This window comes from Podarcis cretensis, assembly GCF_951804945.1.
Source record: "Podarcis cretensis genome assembly, chromosome: 9".
NCBI lineage: Eukaryota > Metazoa > Chordata > Lepidosauria > Squamata > Lacertidae > Podarcis > Podarcis cretensis.
Window position 1 is genome coordinate 15,712,447 of NC_137178.1, and position 24,534 is coordinate 15,736,980.

At 45.2% G+C, this 24,534-nt stretch overlaps 1 protein-coding gene across 1 annotated transcript in view; it reads left to right on the top strand.

The window, feature by feature from the left end:
- Positions 1–414: 414 nt before the first annotated feature.
- The window catches only part of PTPN13 (protein tyrosine phosphatase non-receptor type 13), a 174,659-nt gene continuing 150,539 nt past the window's right edge, over positions 415–24,534 (top strand). Inside the window, exon 1 of the mRNA XM_079991282.1 lies at positions 415–873. The gene's annotated coding sequence lies outside the window, so the exon portion shown is untranslated. The remainder of the gene's footprint in view (positions 874–24,534) is intronic.

Here is a 24,534-nt window from a genome sequence, read left to right on the forward strand (position 1 = left end):
AATGGAAGATAAAATAATGTCCAGGAGCGAGTGCGAAGTATAGGAAAATAAATAAAAAAAAACCTAGCTTTATCATCTTGGAAAGATGGGCGGCTTTCCTGGAGCGTTTTGAAAAAGTTAAAGGAGAGGAAGAAACCACGTTGCTCTTGGCGGCGGCGGCGGCGGCAGCAACAACAGCAAGCAGGCCTGGAGGTTGGCTTAGTAACCAGAGAGCGGCTAGACCTGCCAGGGCCCCAGAACGGGGCGGGACAGGAGCGAGAGAGCCAGCGGGAGACGGGATCCCATCGAGCTTGTGTCAGCAGCTTCCCCGAGGGGCGTGAGTGGCTGAGAGGCGGGCGGGCGGGCGCGCGGGGGAGGCTGCTTCGCGGCTGGCTACAATGGTTACAGCCCTGGAGAGGCAGCGTTAGGGACGCGCGCGCAGGCACACCGACACAACAAGCGCGCACGCACTCCGGGAGCTGCCGCTTCGGCTGGTGTCGGCAGGAGGAGGAGGAGGAGGAGGAGGAGGGCGCAGGCAGGCGCCGAAGAAAGATCCCAAACCCCCATAGCCTTGCCCGCTCGCTCGGGCTCTGGAAACCGCCGCTAACTTGCAGGGAAACTTTGCGCCCTGAGCTGCGTCCTCTTTCGCCAAGCAAACAAACAAGCCGGAAGGGGGTTGGGGGGAGAGAGATGGGGGGCTCGGGCCGGTCAAAATAGCAGCCCGGGAGGAGATGCTGCCGACGCCGAAGCCCCGATCCATCGGCTCCCCCTCTCCGGGCTCCTTTGCAGGTTCCAGTTAGCGCCTTCGTCGGGGAGGAGAGAGGGCTCCCCATCCCGTGCCCAGCGCTCCAGGATCGAGGTGTTGCGGTGTTGTTTTTTAACTCAACGCGGCCGGTAAGTGAAGTCGGTGTATGTTGCCTTGGACGGGTGGGAGGCGGCGTCGGCGTCCTGCCCTTTCGTAGCCAACTATTCTCTTTCGAGAGCGCTATAATGCGGGGTGGGTCTGTCCCCAGCTCCAAAATACCCCTCCCCACAAGTACTCCCAAGTCTTTAGCTCGTGTGTGCGCACTTGGCTATCTCTGATAAGGACTACTGAGACCATGATGCGGAGTTGGGCTGCGTGCTCGCGTGCTGATGGGGGCAAGTGAACGTCTGAAGGGTGGTATGCGTCGGACCCCCCTCCCCTCCCCGTGGTGTGTGCAGGAGGGGGATGGGAAGGCTTGTTGTGGGGTTGCTGTGGATGATAGGGCGCAGCAGGGGCACGGAGCCTTTGGCCCTCCAGATATTGGACTACAAGTCCCATCAGCCTTAACTATTGGCCGCGCAGGCCGGGGTCGATGGCACTTTTAGTTCAGCAGCGTCCAGCATGCCGAAGGTTTCCCCACCCCTGGAAGAAATTCCTAAAGCAGACCTTTTTTGTTGTTTGCTTTCTGTACTTTTTAAAAGAGTCGCTGGGAAATTTTGATGGTGTGGAGGCATCAGCTGCAGTGAAAGTGTGTGTCGGAAGGATCAAACTTCTCCCACGTTTGTAAACCACCAAAGGGAAAAGCCATCAAAGTGGTGTGGTTTTGGAGTCGTAAAGAATCTGTTTTCTGCATGGATCACCCCCCACGTGGAACATATATAATTGGACTGGGAGGTCAGGATGGAGATAAATGTCTTTGCTTGGTGTTGGGATGAGCATTTGTGAGTGTGTGTGAGAGAGATGTGGGACTTTGGTACAGATGGATTTGTTGGAAGGGAAAGGATAAATTTCACAGGGCACATTTTCTTTCCCTGCTCTGTATGTATGTGTGTCTTTTTTCACTCAGCAGGCCTGCCTGCCTGCCCGTCTCTCTCCCTTTTAAATAATTGTGGAAAATTTGTGTCTCATCAGAAGAATGCAAGGGAGGAAAGAGAATATTGATGCAAGCTGTTTTGCTGCTGCTTTTAAAGTTTCCCACTATTTCCTGTCCCAAAACCTCAGCACAGAGCAGAAATTTTGAGGTTCACAAACTGGCAGATGGAGAAGACATTTGGAATAAAACTTGAGCTGGGAAAGTTAAGATGCTAGTGGCCTGATACAAAATTTTTCCTGAGAGAATGATCCGTAGTCACTTCTGTGAAGTATTCTTCTGAGGACCTTGGCCTGCTCACCTTCAATACTCTTACTCTGAGGTAATAATCCTGTTGCCATACAGCTGAGATTGGGAGGGAGGAGGAGGAGGAGATTTGTGGGAGAAAAGTTGGAAATCGGGGGAGAAATCTGCCGGGGAGTGCTGAGAAATAATACGGGTTTCATTTTTGATATTTATCTACCTGTAATCAACACCTCCGCAAAACCACAGCGTAATCTCTCCTCTCATATTGGCGAGTGTGTCATTCTCCCTAAATTGCATGTTTTAAAAACAACAAAGGCAGGACTTACTTCATAGAGAACCGCCAGGAGTTGCTCTGGAGCAGTCTGATTTTGGTTGGGAATTGAAACGGCGCAACCGGTTTTGTGTGTTGGGTGGATCCCGAACTAAAGGCATGGCATCCAAAACTGTGGGGCCACAGGTGCCTGTTGACAACTGGTGTACCTAAAGCATCTTCTTCACGGCACAAATTGGCCGCATTTCTCCTGTTCTTGAGATATGGCATTGATTATGATTGCAGCTTGGCTGCGTTTGTTGGAAAAAGAGGAAGCGGGTGGGCTGGGGGTAGGATTTTCTGCTGGTGTTTTGACTGTTTGCATCTGGAGAAATTTGGGGCATACTTAACAAAGTAACTACAGTATTTTAATCCCACAGGACTGATTGACAAGAAAATGTGGTGTATTGTTTTTCGTTCCTTGGTAGGCTTCAGATCTGCATGGGCCAGATCCACATCATCCCATTTACAGCCCACTCACTTTCCCCAGAGAATCTTGTCAGCTTAGTTTCCCCCCATCAAAGTTATAACAGGGGTGGTCTTTGGTAATCTTTCGTAATATGGTGCCCGGCATGAGGCCAAAATCTTGTACGCCCAAATAGGTAAAGGTAAATGGACCCCTGACCATTAGGTCCAGTCGTGACCAACTCTTGGGTTGTGGCGCTCATCTCGCTTTATTGGCCGAGGGAGCTGGCGTACAGCTTCCGGGTCATGTGGCCAGCATGACTAAGCCGCTTCTGGCGAACCAGAGCAGCGCACAGAAACGCCGTTTACCTTCCCTCCGGAGCGGTACCTATTTATCTACTTGCACTTTGACGTGCTTTTGAACTGCTAGGTTGGCAGGAGCTGGGACTGAGCAATGGGAGCTCACCCCGTTGTGGGGATTCAAACCACCAACCTTCTGATTGGCAAGTCCTAGGCTCTGTGGTTTAACCCACAGCGCCACCCGCATCCCTGTACGCCCAAATAGAGCTCATCAATTACGGATCTTCTGAATTTGCATCCTTAGCAAACGACAGTTCCCAGGAACCTCTGGGGTAAGTCATGTGCTTTGAATGTATGGCATGGATCTGCCAGATCTACTTTTAATTACGCTTAGAATATGGGCACCATTGGTGAAATTGGTGGCCAGCTCTCACATGGCAGCCTCTCTCCATCCAGCTCCTTGGATCCTCAGGCTTCTTGGCCATATATGCTTTTGCTTGGGGGCCAGTGTTTAATTTATTTATTTTTAAGTGGGTCTGGGTATAAGGGGGGACTCAGCCCAAAGGCTTCTCCACCTGCAAGTGCCACCCTCCCCCCCCCCACTCAAATTGTCATTACAGTACAAAAGATTCCTGAATTTCCCTTGGGCATAATTGGGGACAGGAAGAGAGATAGTTCAGAGTATCTGCTTTGCATGAGAGGGTCCCAGGTTCAATCCTAACAACTCTCAGCACCGTTAAGAAACCACAGTTCCTATAATTATTCGCCATGGCTATTTAAAGTGATATGGTAGTGCTTTAAATGTCTAGTGCAGATGGGGCCCTTATCTCAGAAAATGTGGAACTATGCGTTTGCCACCACAGTGTGCAATTTCACTTTGCTTTATGTGCCTCATCTGTACCTTCAGCCCAGTAGCACAAACACTGGAAATATAAATATTTCTGTCCTCATCCTAGCATTTTGTTTACTTACGTGATGTTGATGGGTGAATGGGATTGTATTTGTCTTCCCATTCGATTCAGAGTTTTCAGCCGCAACAGAACAGAAACTAAAGGGTTCAGGATCACTCAGTTTGAACTGGAAAAAGGAGCAGGCAAGGAATGCTAAGTGCTTAGCCACACTTCTTATTGTCCTGCTGTGGGAGCATTCTTTAGCACTCAATCGGAGAAAATTCGGGTTTCCTCTGGATTGATGTTTGCTCCGATTGAAAGCTAAAGTGTGTGCTTGACCTGGAAAAGCAGCAAGGCTAAGGGGAAACGTCTCAGACTCGTGCCTAGAAAGTGCAGGTCAAGCATCTTTTTTTGGACATTTCTTATTTACAGCACTTTGCTCCTTTCACATGCTTGACCGTACCTTGCTCAAGACCGGCTGTCATTTAACCACAAAAATACTGCTTGCATGTTGCCAAGGTGGTGGTTGTTTTCCTTTTTCACCAAGCAGTTTGCACATCAAACAAGAGGGCAGGAGAAACAAAATGCTGTGGAATGTTGATCCATAATCATTACCATAGTGAAAACATAGGTTAGACAGTTGCAAATAAGTCACAACACTTGGCTGTTAATAATCATCTAATTTCTGCTATTAGAGAAACGCAGAATGCCAATCTTTACTTTGGGAACAAGGAATCTGTGGTCCTTCAGATGTTGCTAGGTTACAGTTTCCATCCTTCCTGACTAGTACTGATGGGAGTTGTAGTTCATCAACACACAGAGGGCCGCAGGTTCCCCATCCTTTCTTTATACTGATATTTTGCATCCAGTGTTTATGGACTGCCCCCAGTTCCATGTTCAGAAGGAATTCTAGAACTCAGGACATACTGTGCACAACTTACTTTGTGCCTGCCTTTGCTCAGTTTTTCAATTTCTGTTCTGAGAATCAAAGTATACAGTATGTTCAGTGCACATGCCTTCTGTTTTTTCCTGAATTTGTTAAAGTTTTGAAATGTTTAAAATATTTTTTTATTGCAGATGTGTTTCTTGCCCTCGGCTCATTCGGGAGAAAGGGCAGGATATAAATGTAAATAAACAAATTAAATAAATAAAGGCGCCAGGGGGTTATTATCTTGATCACAGCAGTGCGTCCCTTTCCAGCTGCAACTGGGATGGAAACTGGGGGTTCAGCTCCATTTTGCAGCTTAGGAAAAAAGTTCCCCGTTGGCTGAGCAGGAACGAATTTCCACCGTGTCTCAGGATAGAGTGGATTAAACCCTTCTGCACTGTGGTCAGGATAATAATATCGTCGTGTTCCACTCCCCACCCCCTGACACATATAATAAAAAGCACAAGTTGCAGTTGCATACTACTTATTAAGTGGTTAAGGACATGAGTGTAGGCAGGGAGGGGCAGTCACCCCCATACATCAAGTAAAACAGTAGAAATACTTAACTAACTGACCAATCACAACAGTTCTGGCCCCGCAACAAAGGTCCTTCCTTCCCGCTAACAAAAATCCTAGCTATGCCCCCATGGTTGAGGATGCACAATAGCTCAGTGACAGAACATCTGCCTTGCCTGCAGACGGCCCTCAGGTTCAATCTCCAGGTAGGGCTAGGAGAGATTCCTGCCTGAAACTCTGGTGAGCAGCTATCAGCCAGGATTGATGATACTGAACTATGTGGACCAATGTCGAAACAAAATAAAAAAATTCCTTCCGGTAGCACCTTAGAGACCAACTAAATTATTGGTATGAGCTTTCGTGTGCATGCACACTTCTTCAGATACCAACACGGCTACCTACCTGTACATGGACCAATGGTTTGACTTCTTCCAAAGTGTAACATGTAGTTTGGCTCCAAAAGAGGGGTGTGGTGTTTGTTTGTTTGTTTTAGTAAGATGTGCTGTGGTGGCCCCAGATGAGAGAGAAACTTTCTTTATGGCAATACTTTCCAGGATGGTTTTGTAGCTAACGGTTTATTATGGTATAAGCTTTCATGACTTAAGAGTCCATCAGGCCTCCTGTCTTACAGATATCCCCTTAACTCAGGCATAGGCAAACTCGGCCCTCCAGCTGTTTTGGGACTACAACTCCCATCATCGCTAGCTAACAGGACCAGTGTCAGGGATGATGGGAACTGTAGTCTCAAAACATCTGGAGGGCCGAGTTTGCCTATGCTGCTGAAAAAAGCTGCATGCAATAGCAAGCTACATGAGCACAGGACCAGACCCTGCAGTGAACCCAGTGGTCAGCTTTGTCCCTGTATCTTCTTATTGCAATACCATCAGCCATGTCAGGGTCTGCTTCACCTGTTCATCTTCATCTTCCAGAATAGTATCATAGTGTTGGAAGGGAGCCTGAGAATGGTCTAGTCCAACCCTACAGGAATCGAACTAGCAACCTTGGCATTGTTAGCACCATGCTCTAACCAACTGAGCTATCCAGGCTGATGCGTGCCATCACCTGCCAGCAATGCCCTTCTGTCCTACCGATGGAGGGCAAACAGATCAATCTCTGTGCAAAGGAATAAATGGACACAGATCTAACACAGCAATTGGCAACATTCAGAAACCAATAGGAAAATATTTTCGTTTCCCAGGATCCTTCAACAAAGGAACTTCAAAGGGAGGCTCCACCATGAAATTGTCAATGAGAACTTATCAGGGAGCTTGATATTATTTGCTTAGGCCTGAATTGAGACAATGGTGTTTTTCCTCTCACTCCAGGTGTTAGACCTAGGGTGATTATGTTATCTGCTGCTAATAATGCTGTGTGTATCTGGTTTACTTTTGAGCTTTGCATAGAATTGTCACAGAATACATACCTATTGCCTTTCCTGGTCATTTTGCCTCCTGTATATATTATGTTCCCCAACTATATGCCCATTTTTAATATTTGCCATATGAAGATATTGACTTATGAATGTGATGAAGTGTTCATGAAAGCTTATGCTACAGTAAATCTGTTGATCTTTAAGGCGTCATAAGAGGAGTTTAGTGTTCTTTGCTCATGTTTTATCAGGTTTTCTTTCTGTAAACAAGTAAAAGCATGAATGGAAGATGCTTTCCCCTAAAGAAGTAGTAGACATTCGCTGGAAAAAAATGTGGGCAATCCAGACTCTTAATCTCAAGGTTGTGGGTTTGAGTCCCATGTTGGGTGAAAGATTCCTGCATTGTAGGGGGTTGGACTAGATGCTCCTTGTGGTCCCTTCCAGCTCTACAAATCTATGTTTCTTTAATTTAGAAGTGAGGACCAGGGCCTGATCTTTCAATTTGACATATTAGGTGCTGATACAGCTGTGGTAAACATGATGTGTGGTTTTTTTCATAATGGGTGAAGCCATTCTCAGTAGGAAAGCATGGAGGAGTCTAGTTAGGAGGTTATGATCCCATGCATGTTTACTTTGAAATAAGTCCCACTTGAGTTCAGCTGTACTTACTGGCAAATACAGTGGTACCTCGGGTTAAGTACTTAATTCGTTCCGGAGGTCCGTTCTTAACCTGAAACTGTTCTTAACCTGAAGCACCACTTTAGCTAATGGGGCCTTCTGCTGCTGCCACGCCACCAGAGCACAATTTCTGTTCTCATCCTGAAGCAAAGTTCTTAACCCAAGGTACTATTTCTGGGTCAGCGGAGTCTGTAACCTGAAGCGTATGTAACCCGAGGTACCACTGTACAGACTCTAAAGTGGTGCTTCAGGTTAAGAGCAGTTTCAGTTCAATTCAGACCTCCGGAACGAATTAAGTATTTAACCCGAGGTACCACTGTATAGGATTTGTAGAGGTAGAAGTAACTGACTACAAAGATACACAAATATGCTTATTAATCAACACTTCAGCCTTTATATATAAACTTTTTTTTAGACATTACTTAACGCTTGAAGGTGACCTTCACTATCATGAGGACTTGAAACCTGATTAAAAATAATAATTACAAGGAGCAAGAATTATGAAAGGCGGAAGTGGCAGTTTCCTAACTCCAGGCATCTTCCGAAATAATATTGGCTCCATGGGATACTTTGAAGCAAGTCCTGAATGGAGACATAAACAGAAAATGTTTAATTGGAGCTGCCCTTCCATTTAGATTTTTCAGGAATGCTTCTGACAGCTCCTCCTTACATCAGCATGCTGAAACAGTCCTTAGGGATGACCAGTTCGAGCACAACATTTTCCACCTGTTTGTGCCATGGAACCAAATGTTGTGCGGGAACTGGCCCCTCCCTTTTGATTTTTAAAGAAAATCAGTTTATTAAATTCCCATTTTGTGTTCCCAAACAAGTGTGCCTCATTTGAGGTGGGGAAATGATAAAAGAAACCTTGCAACTGCCTTATCAGTTTCTTGTATGGTATTGAGCAGCCCAAGTGATATTTCTTGCAAGCGAAATGTGTTTCTTTATTCAGGGTGAATTTTATTCTGCAAGGCATTTCTCTCCATATCAGATTGTAGAGTCTCTAGCTATTTACAAATATGGTAGATCTGCCTTAAGATATAAAGCCTTAAGGTAGAACTTGAAGCAAGGCGTTTCTTGGTCTCAGCTCTGTGAGAGAAATATAAATCGAAACTGACACGACTTGTTTCCCTGCTGGAAGGTGACTTCTGAAAGTATTTTTTTTACACATTATATAGTAGCAAATTCAGGTGTGTCACTGAATAACATGGAGCCACAGCCAATCTTGATTTCCTGTTAGGTGTCAATCTTGTCAGGAACTGCTCAACACTTCCCTATGTGTTGAACTTTGTACCTGTAGCTTCTCTGGGAGAAATTCCTCCTGATCTGACCTAGTTCCACCTGTCCAGCCCGGCCATTGGCTCTTCCACGGGTAGGAATGGGGAGGGGGGAAGGACTTAATTTTTTAGATGAACCTTCCTTGGCAAAACAAGGTCTACTGAAGTGCTAGCATACAGTAAGCCCACAATTTACGTGGGGGCAAATTTCCGGGGATTGCACCTAAAGCCAACATTGCATATAGTCTAAACACATGAGGTTCAATGGCGGGTGGGATTGTCAAAGTTCTCTTTCTTGGATGCCTGCCATCTTTCTTCCACCTTATTTTAATTTTAATTTTTGCCAACAATGTAAAGCTGAATGCACACAACTTAAACGTTTGTGAGTCTTCCTCTTGGTTTTGACTCTTAGCTCTGACCTTACCTCCTGGCTCCCAGTTCCTGATTCCTGGCACTCTGGACCACTGCCCATGGCCCGACCCTGATGCTGGTGTATGTGATGTACACCAGGGGTGAGGAACCTTGGGCCTCAGGTGGGGGTTCCAAATGTGCCCCGACAAGCTTCTCTGTCTGGTTCTCCCCAGGCCACAACCCCTCTCAGTATGGCTTTGCACCGTCCTTAAATGTTTTTGAATGGTTTCGTTAATGAAATATACCGTATTTTTCACTCTATAGGACGTAGCAGACGATAAGATGCACCTAGTTTGGGGGGAAGGAAACAAGAAAAAAAAAATTCTGAATCCCAGAAGCCAGAACAGCAAGAGGAATCTGGCTTCTGGGTTAGCCTCTTGCTGTTCTGGCTTCTGGGATAGCCGCTGAAGCCTCTCCCGGGCAGCGGGATGAAGGCTCCCCCTGCCCAGAAGAGGCTGTGCGCGGGTAAGCTTCCCTCTGTACCTTCCCCCATCTCCCGCAAGAACCGCGTGCTCTTTAAAGGGAGCGCGGTTCTTGGGGGCTTTTCTGGGAGGTGGGGGAAGGGACAGAGTCGCACTCTCTGTCCCTTCCCCCCACTTCCCGCAAGAGCCACACGAAGCCTCTGCAGGACCTTCGTCCTACGGAGGCTTTGTGGGGGCTATCCAAAAGCCAGAATAGCTAGAGGGAGCACTGCCTTCATCCCGCTGCCCTGCAGAGGCTTTGTGCAGCTAAGCCCGGAGCTAGAACAGCGAGACGGATCTCTGCGCAGTGCTCCCTCTCCCTGCTCTGGCTTAGCCGTGCAGCCTGCATTCGCTCCATAAGATGCACACACATTTTCCCTTACTTTTTAGGAGGGAAAAGGTGTGTCTTACAGAGCAGAAAATACGGTACTCTGAGTCGAGTGTGCATTTCATGCTCTTTATTCAGCTCATAGTAATGAGGAAGAATGGAAGTTCTCCCAGAATGTCTGCTTTATATACATTATTTAAACAATGGGCCCCACGTGATTGGCTAATTACGGGATTCTCCTGTAGGCCAATCAGGTTGCGGATTCACTTCCACCTGGAGCTGGATTGTGTGGCTCCTGCGGACCAATCAGACTGCTGCATTCTGGGTCCTATTGTTCTAGGACCAATCAGACTGCTGCATTTTGAATCCTATTCAACTCAGTACATAACACTTAACCTCCCTTAATGCCTCTCACTTGACCAGGAGAGGTCTGCATAAAGTGAAATTTATATTCATTGCTCTGCCCACATTTCCCTCCCTCTGGTCCCACTCACCCCATCTCAGAAGACTGCCAGAAGGGAATGGAGCCCTCAGATTGAAAAAAGGTTCCCCACTCTGATATACGCTTTTCCAGAATACAAATTTGCCCTCACTTGCTGATCACATTTACACTTGGAAAATAATTTGTTATATTTCTAATAAATAAATATAACACTTGGAATACCTCAGAAGCGAACGAGTGATTATGAATCTGACCTGATTGTGTGTCAAAACTGTATAGAACCTATCCTTGTGGAGAAATTCAACAAGTGCCCACCTGCCAAGTCATACAGTGGTACCTCGGGTTAAGAACTTAATTCGTTCTGGAGGTCCGTTCTTAACCTGAAACTGTTCTTAACCTGAAGCACCACTTTAGCTAATGGGGCCTCCTGCTGCTGCTGCACCAATTTCTGTTCTCATCCTGAAGCAAAGTTCTTAACCCGAGGTACTATTTCTGGGTTAGCGAAGTCTGTAACCTGAAGCGTATGTAACCTGAAGTGTATGTAACCCGAGGTACCACTGTATTTTGTTGACTGTGTTGACTGTGGGACCTGTGGTGAGCTATTTCTGTAAGACAGTAAGCCCTCATCAGGTGTCCAGCCTGGACATGTGAACACATTAAGGAGTCAGATAGTGGTGGCTTGTACCATTTGGAGCTGGTACAATCAAAAGCAGGGAAACCAACAGTAAGTGGATTCAGAGCCAACTAATTTGCCCCCCATCTTACTTGCTGCTGAATTCTGCAAGTGCAAAACTGGGACCAAAGGGGAGAAAGGGGGACAGCTAAGGCCACTTCTCTGGGTTGCTTGTAAGTAAGAAGGCAGACAGGTGTGTGCTGGCTAAAGGTAGACTGAGGTTGCTGGGGCAGTGCCCTGTTCATCCTAATGGACCAGTCTCCTGCCAAGGAAGACATGCATAGCCCCTGCCATATGCCGGGCCGCCATGTGCTGTCCTTGCTCTCTCCACTTCTGACCTTTGTCTCTGAAGGGGCTTATAAGCTATTCAGCTGAACAGGAAGTTCAGCAGTGGTCATGCATGGGAAATGGGGGGCAGGGGCAGGTATGCGCCCCATTAAGCGCCCTGCATGCTTTTGCCCTCACCTTTGTTTAGGTTGAACACCTGAAGAGGGCTGCTCTTCCATGCAGCTCTGTGTAAGGTTACGGCTGCCCAGAGGTCACTGTGAAATTAGGAGGTACTTCAATATCAAGTGGGTTTTTCCCATGAGAGTAGTTTCTTGTGGTGCAGGGAACAGGGCAAAAGGTAAATTGGGAGTTACTAGTACAGTGGTACCTCGGGTTAAGAACTTAATTCGTTCCAGAGCTCTGTTCTTAACCTGAAACTGTTCTTAACCTGAAGCACCACTTTAGCTAATGGGGCCTTCTGCTGCTGCCACGCCACCAGAGCACGATTTCTGTTCTCATCCTGAAGCAAAGTTCTTAACCCAAGGTACTATTTCTGGGTTAGCAGAGTCTGTAACCTGAAGCATATGTAACCTGAAGCGTATGTTACCCAAGGTACCACTGTAGATTTACATGCGTTTCTCAGCAAAACCCAAACACCTCCACTTCACAAAATTTGGCTGTTAGAATTTCTGATCTGTGGTAAATTGGGAGTTACTAGTAGATTTACATGCGTTTCTCAGCAAAACCCAAACACCTCCACTTCACAAAATGTTGCTGTTAGAATTTCTGATCTGTGGTGACTACAGCCATTTCCAAACACTTCCCTGTTTCTGGATGGGATTCAGTCACATACCAGCAAATTCAGACCGTACAATTATAGTTGATTGGGAAGCCTTGTGCAAGAAACCCACTTCCGCAAAGGACCAGGCTTTTAAACCAATGGGGAGGAGCACTTATAAGCAGGTCACCTGTAGGAGTTCTGAAATGTAGTTCTGTACCTCATATGGTTTGAGTGCAATAGGTAATTGCCTCGGACTCTCAAAGCCACTACTTTGCACTTAACCTCAGATGGTAAGGCCTCAGGTTCCTAGCCTAAACAAACCAAAGTAGATCCAGCAAGGTTTAAATCTGTCAACGCTGAATATAGTAGCTAGGAGTGTGAGCTAGGAGGGCCTCATTCAAAATTCCATCCCAGTGATGTACTTGCTAAGTGGCCATAAATAAGCCACTGACCCAGTTTGGCCAATTATTGCGGGTTTTGTAAACCATGGTTTATGAAGCCAGGAACGAGCAGCAAAGCAGAGTTTTCCTCCCTTGCCCTTCCTCTTCTCCCCCATTGCCTGCTGGGTTCAGTGCAAAGATCCTGGCTTGTGTTAAACCAGTGTTCCCTGTTACATCCAACCTGGGGAACTCTGGCTTAATGTTGGTCTGCAAATAAAGCAGGGTGTGATTGATAGTACCTCCAAAACGTTCAATTAATATTTCCCCTGATTAGGGAAAAATATTCAGAGCTGGTTAAGGAATGGTTAGAACTGGCTTTTGGGGGGTTGGTAGTAAAAGGTAGTAAAAGACTGTGTGACAGCATCTCTGTTTCAGACAGTTTGCACCAGGTTTTGGATCCCAATTGTGTACTTTTGAATGGTATATGTAAGCAAAGTAGTACTTGGATTTCTGTGGTTTTAAGTCTGTACAGTATGTTTAATCTTATATCCCTTTTTGTGTTTCTCTGCGTTAATTATTCTCTATGTGAGTTCATGTGTGCAGAGTCCTTGGGAATTACTGACAAATTGTATTTGTGTGTGTAAAATGAGGCAGAAAATGCACGTTCTTGACCTGAACTTACGTTGTCTATATGTAGCTGTCCAAATAGATTTAAGGTCTCACAAGCAACTCTGATGTTTTTCAATGTGCTTGATGGTTTTCCTTCCTTGGAACAGCGTATTATCAGGAGCAGGGATTCTCAAAGCTCTTCTGCAAAGACTTCTGTCACGGCCCCCTGGAGAGAAGGGGTGTGGATGTAAACCCATTAACATTTTGTAAATTTATTGCCTCTAAAAGTATGTCCCATTAACACTGTTTGTCATTCATCTGAAATCCTGCAGAGCGACTGCCCGTCTGTGTAGACATTACTGAATTAATCCACCTGGGTTATCAAACTAAGTATGTAGTGCTCATTCATTTTCAAGGCTATATTTGCAGTCTTAAGGATCAAAATTGTGTTGGCCATATTAAGATGAATGCAGAAATTCACAGGATGCTGAATTCTGAGCCCGGCAGTGGGTACCACAGTTGCAGAATTCTGGAACATACTCGAGCCTCTGTTTTGACAACCAAAATAGCTTAGTGTGAGCTTGGGAAGTTGCCATCTCTCAGTCTAGCCTACCTTATCAGGTTGCTGTGAGAACAAAGTGGAGAGAGGGTGACCCTCTCCTTGGAAGAAAGGTCTTATAAATGTTATAAGAATAATGAATAATAATATGGGGCAAAAGCTCCTTATGGTGGTGACTCGTACTTAATTAAAAAGTACTTTGCTCATATTCAACAGTGGCTGCTGGCTTGGATGGTTAGAGCAGGGTTTCCCCAAACTTGGGTCTCTAGCTGTTTTTGGACTACAACTCCATCATCCCTAGCTAGCAAGTCCATTGGTCAGGAATGGTAGTCCAAAGACAGCTGGAAACATAAGTTTGAGAAACTATGTTTGAGTCTTAACTCTGGGAATACAGTGCTTTCATCAAATCAGCTTTGAATGACCAGACCTATCTTAATATATGTCAAAGTAACTCTTACTAAACCCTTACCTGTAATTTCATAAAAATAGCAGATGAGAATCAAGGAAATAGAACCATGTAATAATGGTAGTGGGAGAACTGGCATAACATAGGCTAATTGGTTCTTCTTTACTGCAGTGTAAGTAAAGAGCAGGAATAATGAAGTGGCATTCCTTAAGTTAATTGTTAGTTAACGAACAGCACAGCACACATATCATTAACACAGCCAACTGATAAAGGAAGATGGAACTTCTCAGAAGTGTGCTTTCCTCCTTTGTAGTGGAGAGAAGTTGGACAAAGATGTTTTATATGGGCATTTTGTTCATAGAAGTGAAATAGGCAGAGATCCGTGTTCATGTGCTAGTGATGAAGAGGTGAAGAAAGTAGTTGTGCATGTCCCCTTAAACAGCTAGTTCCTTCTGCTGGTGGCCTATCAGACATTACTATGTCACTTGAGTGAGGTAGGAAAGAGACATTGGGCTTTTTGTATTCAGATATTTCTAAGCTACCTTTCAAGTTTTCTCCAAGGCAGCATATATTACTAACAAATACACAGTTTAATTAAAAATAAGCATACCATTCAGATCATGCTAAAACAACTAGTTTAAATAAACTTAATACAATAAAAAGTAAATAAACCCCAATGAAAAACCCAGCAATAGTCTGTGCAATAAAACTTTTCAATTAACACTGGAAGCTTCCAGATTGTTGGTCTATTTAGCCAGGTATCGTCCACAGACCAAGGATGGGGAATCTTCACTTTGTGAACCTAATTAAGCCCATCAGCCCTCCTCATTAGGCTTGCGAGCAAATAGGATATCAGGTGTAGCCCCTGCAAAAAGATGGCTAAGCTTAAATCAGGTTTGCCGGCACCACCAATCAGCAAATCATGTCACAAGATGGTAGCGGTTTGAAAGGGGCTTCTCAAGATTCAACAGGCACCAGTCATGGCATTGGGTGATTGACAGGTGGGTGGTTCTGCTCAGCTGTCAGACTTGGCCTGACCAGATTGAGTTCCCCATGCCTGGTTTATATTGGCTGGCAGTGGCTCTCCAGGATGTCAGATAAGGGTACATTCTCAGCCATCCCTGGAGGTGTCAGGGATTAAACCTGGGGCCGTCTTCCTGCTAAGCAGATGCTGTACCACTGAGCCCTTCCTTAAGAGCCAAGGGAAACCTGGTAAGCCTTTAAAACTTCCTTCAAAGGAGACAGCCATATATTTCCTTGAAAGGAAATTGCAACTGGGTTGGAGGGTCTTATGTGCTTCCTCATCTGTTTCCCTCACTGATCATAGCCGCTGGGTCTGGAAGCTCTTGGCCAACAGGTGAGCAGATGGACAAGGAACCTCAGACTGAGACCAGAGTTGGCAGCTTTATATGGGAAGTTGAGATCCTATTGGTCACATGACTTTTGTTGGGCCGGAAGCTGTAGTACCACCCTATAGCCATCTGCAGCAGAGGGGCATCAGCCCCGTAGGGATCAGACTAGCAGTTTCTTTTCTGTGTGAGCTGTCATAGTGGTTGGGTGCCTTTGCTCCCATTTCCATAGTATCTCATTTGCCACCCCAGGATGACGTCCCTGAACAGTCCCAATCAGATAATAATAATAATAATTTATTTATACCCCGCCCATCTGGCTGAGTTTCCCCAGCCACTCTGGGTGGCTCCCAATCGAATGTTAAAAACAATACAGCATTAACTATTAAAAACTTCCCTAAACGAGGCTGCCTTCAGATGTCTTTTAAAGATAAGATAGGTGTTTATTTCCTTGACATCTGATGGGAGGGCATTCCACAGGGCGGGTGCCACTACCAAGAAGGCCCTCTGCCTGGTTCTCTGTAACCTCACGTCTTGCAGTGAGGGAACTGCCAGAAGGCCCTCAGAGCTGGACCTCAGTGTCCGGGCAGAACGATGGGGGTGGAGACGCTCCTTCAGGTATACAGGACTGAGGCCGTTTCGGGCTTTAAAGGTCAGCACCAACACTTTGAATTGTGCTCGGAAACGTACTGGGAGCCAATGCAGATAAAAGGCCAAAGCAAACTTTGAAAATTGGAAATGGTCACTTATGAAGATGCAACACCATGCGACTTTGCTCTTAACAATTAGGAAAAGTGGCGAAGGGTGAAGACTAAATGTGTTGCTTTGGGTGAGACGAGGAAAGACTTATTAGTCGTAACGATGCGTTTCAGGAAATAACCTGAACCTGGCCTTGAATCACTAATGACGTGGTCATCAAAAACTGAATCACAGTATAGATTTCTGCTTCATAGAGAAAGGGAAAGAATGAGAGAAATCAAAGCATGTCTGAACGTGTCTGGCATTTTGTATAAAACTGTCCTGTGTCGAAAGGCAACCTGGGTGGTTAGGCTGCCTATGTACAATTACAGGTGAACTGATGATATGCTGTAAAATGGAAATGGAATACACAGCTGTTTCTCTCCTTGTTAAGTCTCTTTCCCAGCTCTGTTAAAAGGGTGGGTTGGGTGCAGAGAACAATGAAGTGCATTTATGCAATCTTATCTAGCACCACAGTTCTGGGGTTTGTATTGAAACTTAACTCTCATCTCTCCCAGTGGAGAGGAGATCATGGATGTGCGATCTGAGCATGCTGCTTTAATCTAAAGAGGCTTGTGCATTTGTAAAATGGCTAACACTTGCGTAACAAATTAAGAGCACCTATTGTTCAAAGCTGAATCATAGAATTGTAGAGTTGAAAGAGACCCTAAGGGTCATCTATGCCAACGCCCTGCAATGCAGGAATCTCAGCTAAAGCATCCATGAGAGGTGGCCATTTAACCTCTGCTTAAAAACTTCCATTGAAGGAGAGTCCACAACCTCTGAAGGGAGACCGTTCCACTGACAGACAGCTCTTACTGTCAGAAAGTTCTTCTCCTTTCCTGTAACTTGAAGCCATTGATTTGAGTCCTACCCTCCAGAGCAGGAGAAGACAAGCTTGCTCCATCTTCCACTCACCTCACAGAGTGTTTGTTGTGGGGGAGGAAGGGAAAGGAGAATGTTAGCCGCTTTGAGACTCCTTCGGCTAGTGATAAAGCGGGATATCAAATCCAAACTACTACTACTCTTCTTCTTCTTCTTCTTCTTCTTCTTCTTCTTCTTCTGCAAACAACTACTTCTTCTTTGGCGATCACTCGTAGCTGAGTAAGATTGTCTTCCATAAACACGGTTTTAAAAGTGAGGCTGTAAGTGACTGTGGAGGCCAATTCTGGATCCACACATCCTTCCACAGTGGGGACATTGGTTTCTGGGCAGGAGCTGATCACAGTGTGGATTTGCCAAGCATGCCTTCCTCCTGGCACGTTTCTCCCTTGTGTCCTGAGTTCGAGTGTCTTCAAAGCCCATGACACCTTTGGTAAAGGCTGTTCTCCAACTGCAGCGATCACAGACCAGTGTTTCCCAGTTGTCAGTGTTTATACTACTTTTTTTTAGATTTGCCTTGAGACAGTCCACAAACAACATTGCATATATGTCAAGAGCAGAGTACCTGTAGTCCTCCAGATGTTGTTAGACTTCAGCTCCCATCATCCCTCACCATTGGCCATGCTGGTTGGGGCTGATGGAGTTGAAGTCCAGCAACATCTGAAGACCTTACAGGTTCCCCATCACTGTCACACACTTTTGTTGGCGATTAGGCCGAGCTACTAGTCAGGTGCTATATGGTTGTTTTTAAAGCGAATCTGGGAAATAGATTATTATGAGAAGCATAATTTTTTCTCCCAGTCCACTTCCACCACTGCATGCATAATTTTATACACCTCTATCACCCTCCCATACACTCCCAGTTGCATATTCTAAATTAAAAATCCCCAAATGCCATAACTTCTCATAGGGGAGCGACTCTACCCACTTGATGAGTTCGGTTGCCCTTTTCTGAACCATTTCCAGCTCCACAGTACAGTGGTACCTCGAGTTACAGGCGCTTCAGGTTACAGACTCCGCTAACCCAGAAATAGTACCTCGGGTTAAGAACTTTGCTTCAGGATGAGAACAGAAATCGCGTGGTGGCAGCGGGAGGCCCCATTAGCTAAAGTGGTACCTCAGGTTAAGAACAGTTTCAGGTTAAGAACGGACCTCCAGAACAAATTAAGTTTTTAACCTGAGGTACCATAGATTTGTATAAAGGCATTTTGATATTGGCGATGTTGTTTTTTGATTCCTTTCCTGCCTTACGAGTCAAGCTGTAACTTGGTTTCAGCTTGGCTCGTAAAGGATTTCTGAACTTGGGGACTTAGTATTCCAACCCCCGCACTTCCAAAATTTCCTACCATCGCAGCTTGTGATGCCATTTCTGCTCACTTCCAGGCTAAAGGGCTCTTTAATCCCTTCCCAGAGCCCTTATGAGCCAAGCCCCTCTCCAGGTTTCAGCTCATGATGTCTAGATGCCAGGCCTGACCCAAGGCCAACTTTCTCTGCTGCCAGTTTCCCTCTGAGCAACAGAGGCTCTGGCAGAATGTCCTTCTATATCCCTTAGTTCGAATCATAAAATTGTAGAGTTGGAAGGTACTTCTAGGGTCATCTAGTTCAACCCCCTGCAATGCAGGAATCTCATCACGTGGTCCCCAATCCAGTTTGAAACCAGACTTAGCTTTGCAAATGTGCTAGCAGTTTTATTGCTGCATGGCTGTTTGTTTCTCCTCTGCCCCATGGCCTGCCATAAGCTAGGGGCATACACATCTATCAACTTTGGTTTCTCATTTTTTTCAATCTTACATTCAGTTCTCCTTGTTTCTGCAGCAATTTGCAATTATTGCTCAATATTTTATCTTCGTTTTTATGTTTCTTGCAATACACACATTTTTGCCTGCGGTTTTGACCAAGCCAAACTTTTTGCCCCCGTCCCAATATAATGCATTTTTTTGCATGTCACTCTCACTAATTTGTGCATTTTTATGCACTCTTTCCCCTAATGTATGGATTTTTGTACACATCTGTTGGAGAGCTACATTGCAAAATTCAGAGATGTGTGAATTTCAAAGGATAATTGTTTTAATTTGCTTCAGTATTGGTTTGAGTACAGTGGTACCTCAGGTTAAGTACTTAATTCATTCCGGAGGTCCGTTCTTAACCTGAAACTGTTCTTAACCTGAAGCACCACTTTAGTTAATGGGGTCTCCTGCTGCTGCCGCGCGATTTCTCTTCTCATCCTGAAGCAAAGTTCTTAACCCGAGGTACTATTTCTGGATTAGCGGAGTCTGTAACCTGAAGGGTATGTAACCTGAAGCCTATGTAACCTGAGGTACCACTGTACTGCAAATTAGGTAGTTTCTCGTCAAAATGCAAACCATACTGAAGAAGAAGAAAAAGAACTACTAAATCCTCTGCTTTTGTTTGCATTGAGGAGGTGGGCTGAAGAACTCATTGCCTGTCTAGACTTGCATCAGGACGAGATTGCAGAATGGGCTGTACCACTTCAGTCTGCAGCTGGGTGCTCATATTTTTTAACGCACCCCTGCAAACAGTAAACCAGCTCAGCTGGCCAAAAAAATTAGGCTGGGACCTGTATCTTTGCTCTGTGAGTTTCCTAACTGCAGGGAGTTCTTTATATGGAGGAGCGTTAAAACTGGAATGCACCACCTGCAGTCTGGAGGAGTGAAGTCCATTGCCAGTTCTGTAATTTTGCTTGGGGGCGGGGGAAGGATACAGTGGTACCTCGGATTACTTACGCTTCAGGTTACATACGCTTCAGGTTACAGACTCCGCTAACCCAGAAATAGTACCTCGGGTTAAGAACTTTGCTTCAGGATGAGAACAGAAATCGTGCTCTGGCGGTGTGGCGGCAGCAGGAGGCCCCATTAGCTAAAGTGGTGCTTCAGGTTAAGAACAGTTTCAGGTTAAGAACGGACCTCTGGACCGAATTAAATACTTATCCTGAGGTACCACTGTACTAGCATTGCAATGGGTGGCTGCTATTACTTTAAGCAAATAGAACGTGACTTATCTCATTATCGCCAAGATTATAGATGCTCTAATTTGCAACTCCTTGTTTTTGCAGTAGAACCTGTTCCCAACCATTAATTCTATACTCTAGCAAAGGTTTAATGCAATTATGGACTCTTTCCCCACCCCCCCTTTAGCCAGAAGGATGAATCTGGGAGGCTTGCTCCAGTACGGAATACAGTATGGTATTTAGTTAAACAACAGCAGCAATAATTGATGCATAGAAAGATTAAATGATAAACAAACCGTGATCTTCAACATCTTGATACAGATGGCGAATGGGGCTAATTAACATGGAACCTTGAATAAATAACAACCTGACAAGCCAGGAGCTGTGCTCTGGTTTGCTTTTGAAATATAGCACATTTGTAACGTTTTCTGTGCTTTCATTGTTTGTTTAAGCCTGCAGTGTTAAGGGGAAAATAATGAAAGTTGTCAACCTGATTCATTGCCACAGTTACGCTGAACCACCTTTATTTAAGACTACTTTAATTGATATTTGAAACAATTTGAGGAAGTGGGCATGTATTAAGATTCCTGGTGCCTGTAGCCTGTTGTGGCTATTCCTTCGATGTATTGAGGCCATAAATCTACCCCATTTCAGTGGAACTATAGAAATAGCAGAAGAAGGGTGCCAACTTCTTTTTCTGCTTCTCACGATGCTGTTAAAGACATAGGAGCCCTGCCCAAAAGGTATGTTGGTGGCCCTAAACAGAAGGCTCCATATGTGAGGCTGTGCCATATGAATAAACACAGCTGACACACAGTGTTCTGTCATGTGTAGGGCCCTGTATGCAGAAATGCATTGGTTCCTTCATTGAAAGGATTTTCATTGGCTACAAAAACAAAACAATCCCAGCAGTTCCACAGTGTCCTTTAGTTAAGGACACAGGGAATTCCAAGTTTGAAGGTACATTTGTGCATGCTTGTTTATCACTCCATGTCTCATTACTTTTTAAAATATTTATGTTTTATTAAAGGGACGCAGGTGGCGCTGTGGGTTAAAGCCTCAGCGCCTAGGGCTTGCCGATCGAAAGGTCGGCGGTTCGAATCCCTGCGGCGGGGTGCGCTCCCGCTGCTCGGTCCCAGTGCCTGCCAACCTAGCAGTTCGAAAGCACCTCCGGGTGCAAGTAGATAAATAGGGACCGCTTACCAGCGGGAAGGTAAACGGCGTTTCCGTGTGCGGCTCTGGCTCTGGCCAGAGCAGCAATGTCACGCTGGCCACGTGACCCGGAAGTGTCTCCGGACAGCGCTGGCCCCTGGCCTCTTAAGTGAGATGGGCGCACAACCCCAGAGTCTGTCAAGACTGGCCCGTACGGGCAGGGGTACCTTTACCTTTACCTTTATGTTTTATTAAGGTAATTTCAGTTAGAATATATAAAGTGATAAAGGGGGGGGGGAAGAAGGAAAAGTGAAAGGGAGAAAAAGAACAACAAAGATACATATAAAGCGAGAATATGCAAAAAAGAAGAAGCAAAAATGCAATATACAGTGGTACCTCGGGTTACATACACTTCAGGTTACAGACGCTTCAGGTTACAGACTCCGCTAACCCAGAAATAGTACCTCAGGTACTATTGCTTCAGGATGAGAACAGAAATCGTGCTCCGGCGGCAGCAGGAGGCCCCATTAGCTAAAGTGGTGCTTCAGGTTAAGAACAGTTTCAGGTTAAGAACGGACCTCCAGAACAAATTAAATACTTAACCCGAGGCACCACTGTACAATATTCCCATACATTCTTGTGTAAATTGGTCTCATCACTTGGTGCCATAGGAAGCTGCCTATACTGTACTGAGATAGACCATTGGTCCTTCTAGCTGACTATTGTCAATAGTCCTGGCAGGACTCTACATGGCTCCAGACTGGGTTTTGTTTCATCTCTGTCTGGAGATGCTGGGGAATGAAATTGGGATCACCTGCGTGCAAAGCAGATTCTCTACCACTGATCCAGCACCCTGCCAGATCTTGGAGGATGGGGACAGAACTATGCATTTAAGGTCACATGTAGTTTGGCCTCAGAGGGGACAGTGCATGTTTTTCTGTGCCCTTTGACTACATTTGCTCCTCCTCCTCTTGTGCCTCCCCCAAAAAAGAGCTTGATATACAAAGAGTGTAGGCTTCTGTGTTGTTGTCCGTGAGAGAGAGTACCACATTTGATACGGCATGGAAGAATATGTTCCCCAGTCACCCTGATTTATGCCCAATTTATGCCCAAATAATGTGGAATTTTGTTATTTTAACCAGAGATGCTGTTGGGATAATCTGATTAAAAATTCTCCTGGAAATGAAAGGCGCATAAAAGTCTGTGGAATAAGTCTGTGGAAGAGTTCAGAGACTGGCTTAAAAGTGCAGTCTGGGGAAACCGATCCCTTCCTCACCCCTTGCGTGGGCACTGAATGTCTTGCATCTCGCTGCACTGCAATTTGAGTTGCCGTAAACAATTTAATCGTCCAAAACTCCATGTTCTGGATAGCTGCGTGCTGTGCTGTTCAGCATGGTGTGCAGTCCTTTGATTGACCTTAATAATGAATTTTAAAGATTATCTCCTTATAAAGAGTTACTGGTGAGCGGTGCCGAAAGTTCACTTCATCAACTACAGAGACTCATTGTCATTTATTGAGCTGCTTTGTGGCTGGTCTATCACATGCCCTGCGCCGACAAATCAGCCTGGAGGTTTAAACACAGGGCAGGGTATTAATGGGAAGAGCCAGGTTAGGAGAGTCAAGTATTAGAAGGGCTTGTCTGTGCCAAAGGTATCGGTTTCGAATTTTGACTCCCCTTGTTGCATTCCTGCTTGACTTCTGTAACTGTAAGATTTTACCTGATGGAATCAAAATGTTAAAAGAGTTGTCTGATGGATGGATAACTCAGGGTGGAGCAATGCCAAGGCTGGTCTGCTCAGTGCCAAAAATGGGAAAAGGCAAAGTATCTCAGATTTCTTTCGGAGAATTGCTTATTGTTAGGTGTGCAGATTTAACATGCAGGAAAATATTGAGACGGGGGTCACATCCACACCATTTAAAAGCATATTACTCCCCCCCCCAATAACCCTGGGAACTAAAGCTTGCCTCCATAGCTGCAGTTCCCAGCACCCTTAACAAAGACAGGATTATTTGGGGGAAGGAAATGGTGTGCATATGGCATTATTATTATTATTATTATTATTATTATTATTATTATTATTGCATTACAGCCCTATGCCCATCTGAAAGATATTCCTACGCTGTACTCCGCTTAAGGATAGTTAATCTCCTTCACCACATTGTCCAGCATTTCTTCTTTTTTTAAAAAAAATACTCTTTAGGTTTTACATATGGAGGTGCCGGTTCAGTACACACAGAAATAGTTTGGACACAGTTACTTTTTTGGATTTCTTGAATTTCTTCTCTCTTTTTGTGCACTGGAACGGCCATAGCTTGATGATAGAGTGCATTGTTTGCAGAAGGTCCCCAGGCTCTCCAAGAAGTGTTGGAAGAGTCTCCTACCTGAGACTGTGAACAGCTGACTCTACACTGATTGGGTCTCAGCGCAGACTAGGGATAGGGACCTTGTGCCTCTCCAAAGTTTGTTATCTATTATTATTATTTATTTATTTTAAATTTTGTATACTGCCATTCTTCCGGAGATCACAGGGAGATTCACGACATAAAAATACAAAATGAGAACACAAAATACATAATAAAACAAAAACAAACCAATAAGCCCGCCCTCCCACAAGCACATTTACAATGTTAATCAGCTCAGGGCCTGGTTATAGAGAAACGTTTTTGCTTGGCACCTAAAGATACGTAATGAAGGTCCCAGGCAAGGTTCCCTGGGGAGAGCATTTTAGTGGACTACAACTTCCATCATCCGTGATCATTGGCCAGGCAAGGTGGGCTGATGGGAGTTGTAGGCCAACAACTTCTGAAGTGCCACAGGTTTGCAATCTTTGCTGTAGTCAGCACAGAGCTAGACGGATCTGTGGTGTAATATAAGGCAGCTCCTTACAGTCCTACATTCTGGCCTGTGGTAATTACAAGATCCAAATCAAGCAAACCGTCCTTTGCACAAACCACAGTCTGCCTCCAAACCAGAATTTATTTATTTAGTGTAGAGATTTATAGCCTGTCCTTCAGTAAAATTTGCAGGGAGGTTTACAAAATTTTAACATGCAATAAAATGTGTTAAAAATATACGAAAAAAGAGCAAAATCAACAGGAGGAGCATAAAACCATAAGGAACCCAACCAAGTGGGGCGGGAGAGAACAAGGTTAACATAAATAGAGCCTCTCAGGATGAGACCGAAGAGCTATCTCACCCAGCCTCTGGGCAGCTACAAGCTGGAAATGAGGGCAATACAACTTGCCCTCGCCTGCTGTTGTTCCCCAGAAACTGGTTTTCTGAAGTTTGCCTCCTCTGAAGGTAGTACAGGGCCATCATGATTATTAGTAGGTCTTGAATTAAAGAGCCTGAAAAAAATAGAAAGGTAGTTGCCTGGCACCAAATCTCATTCTG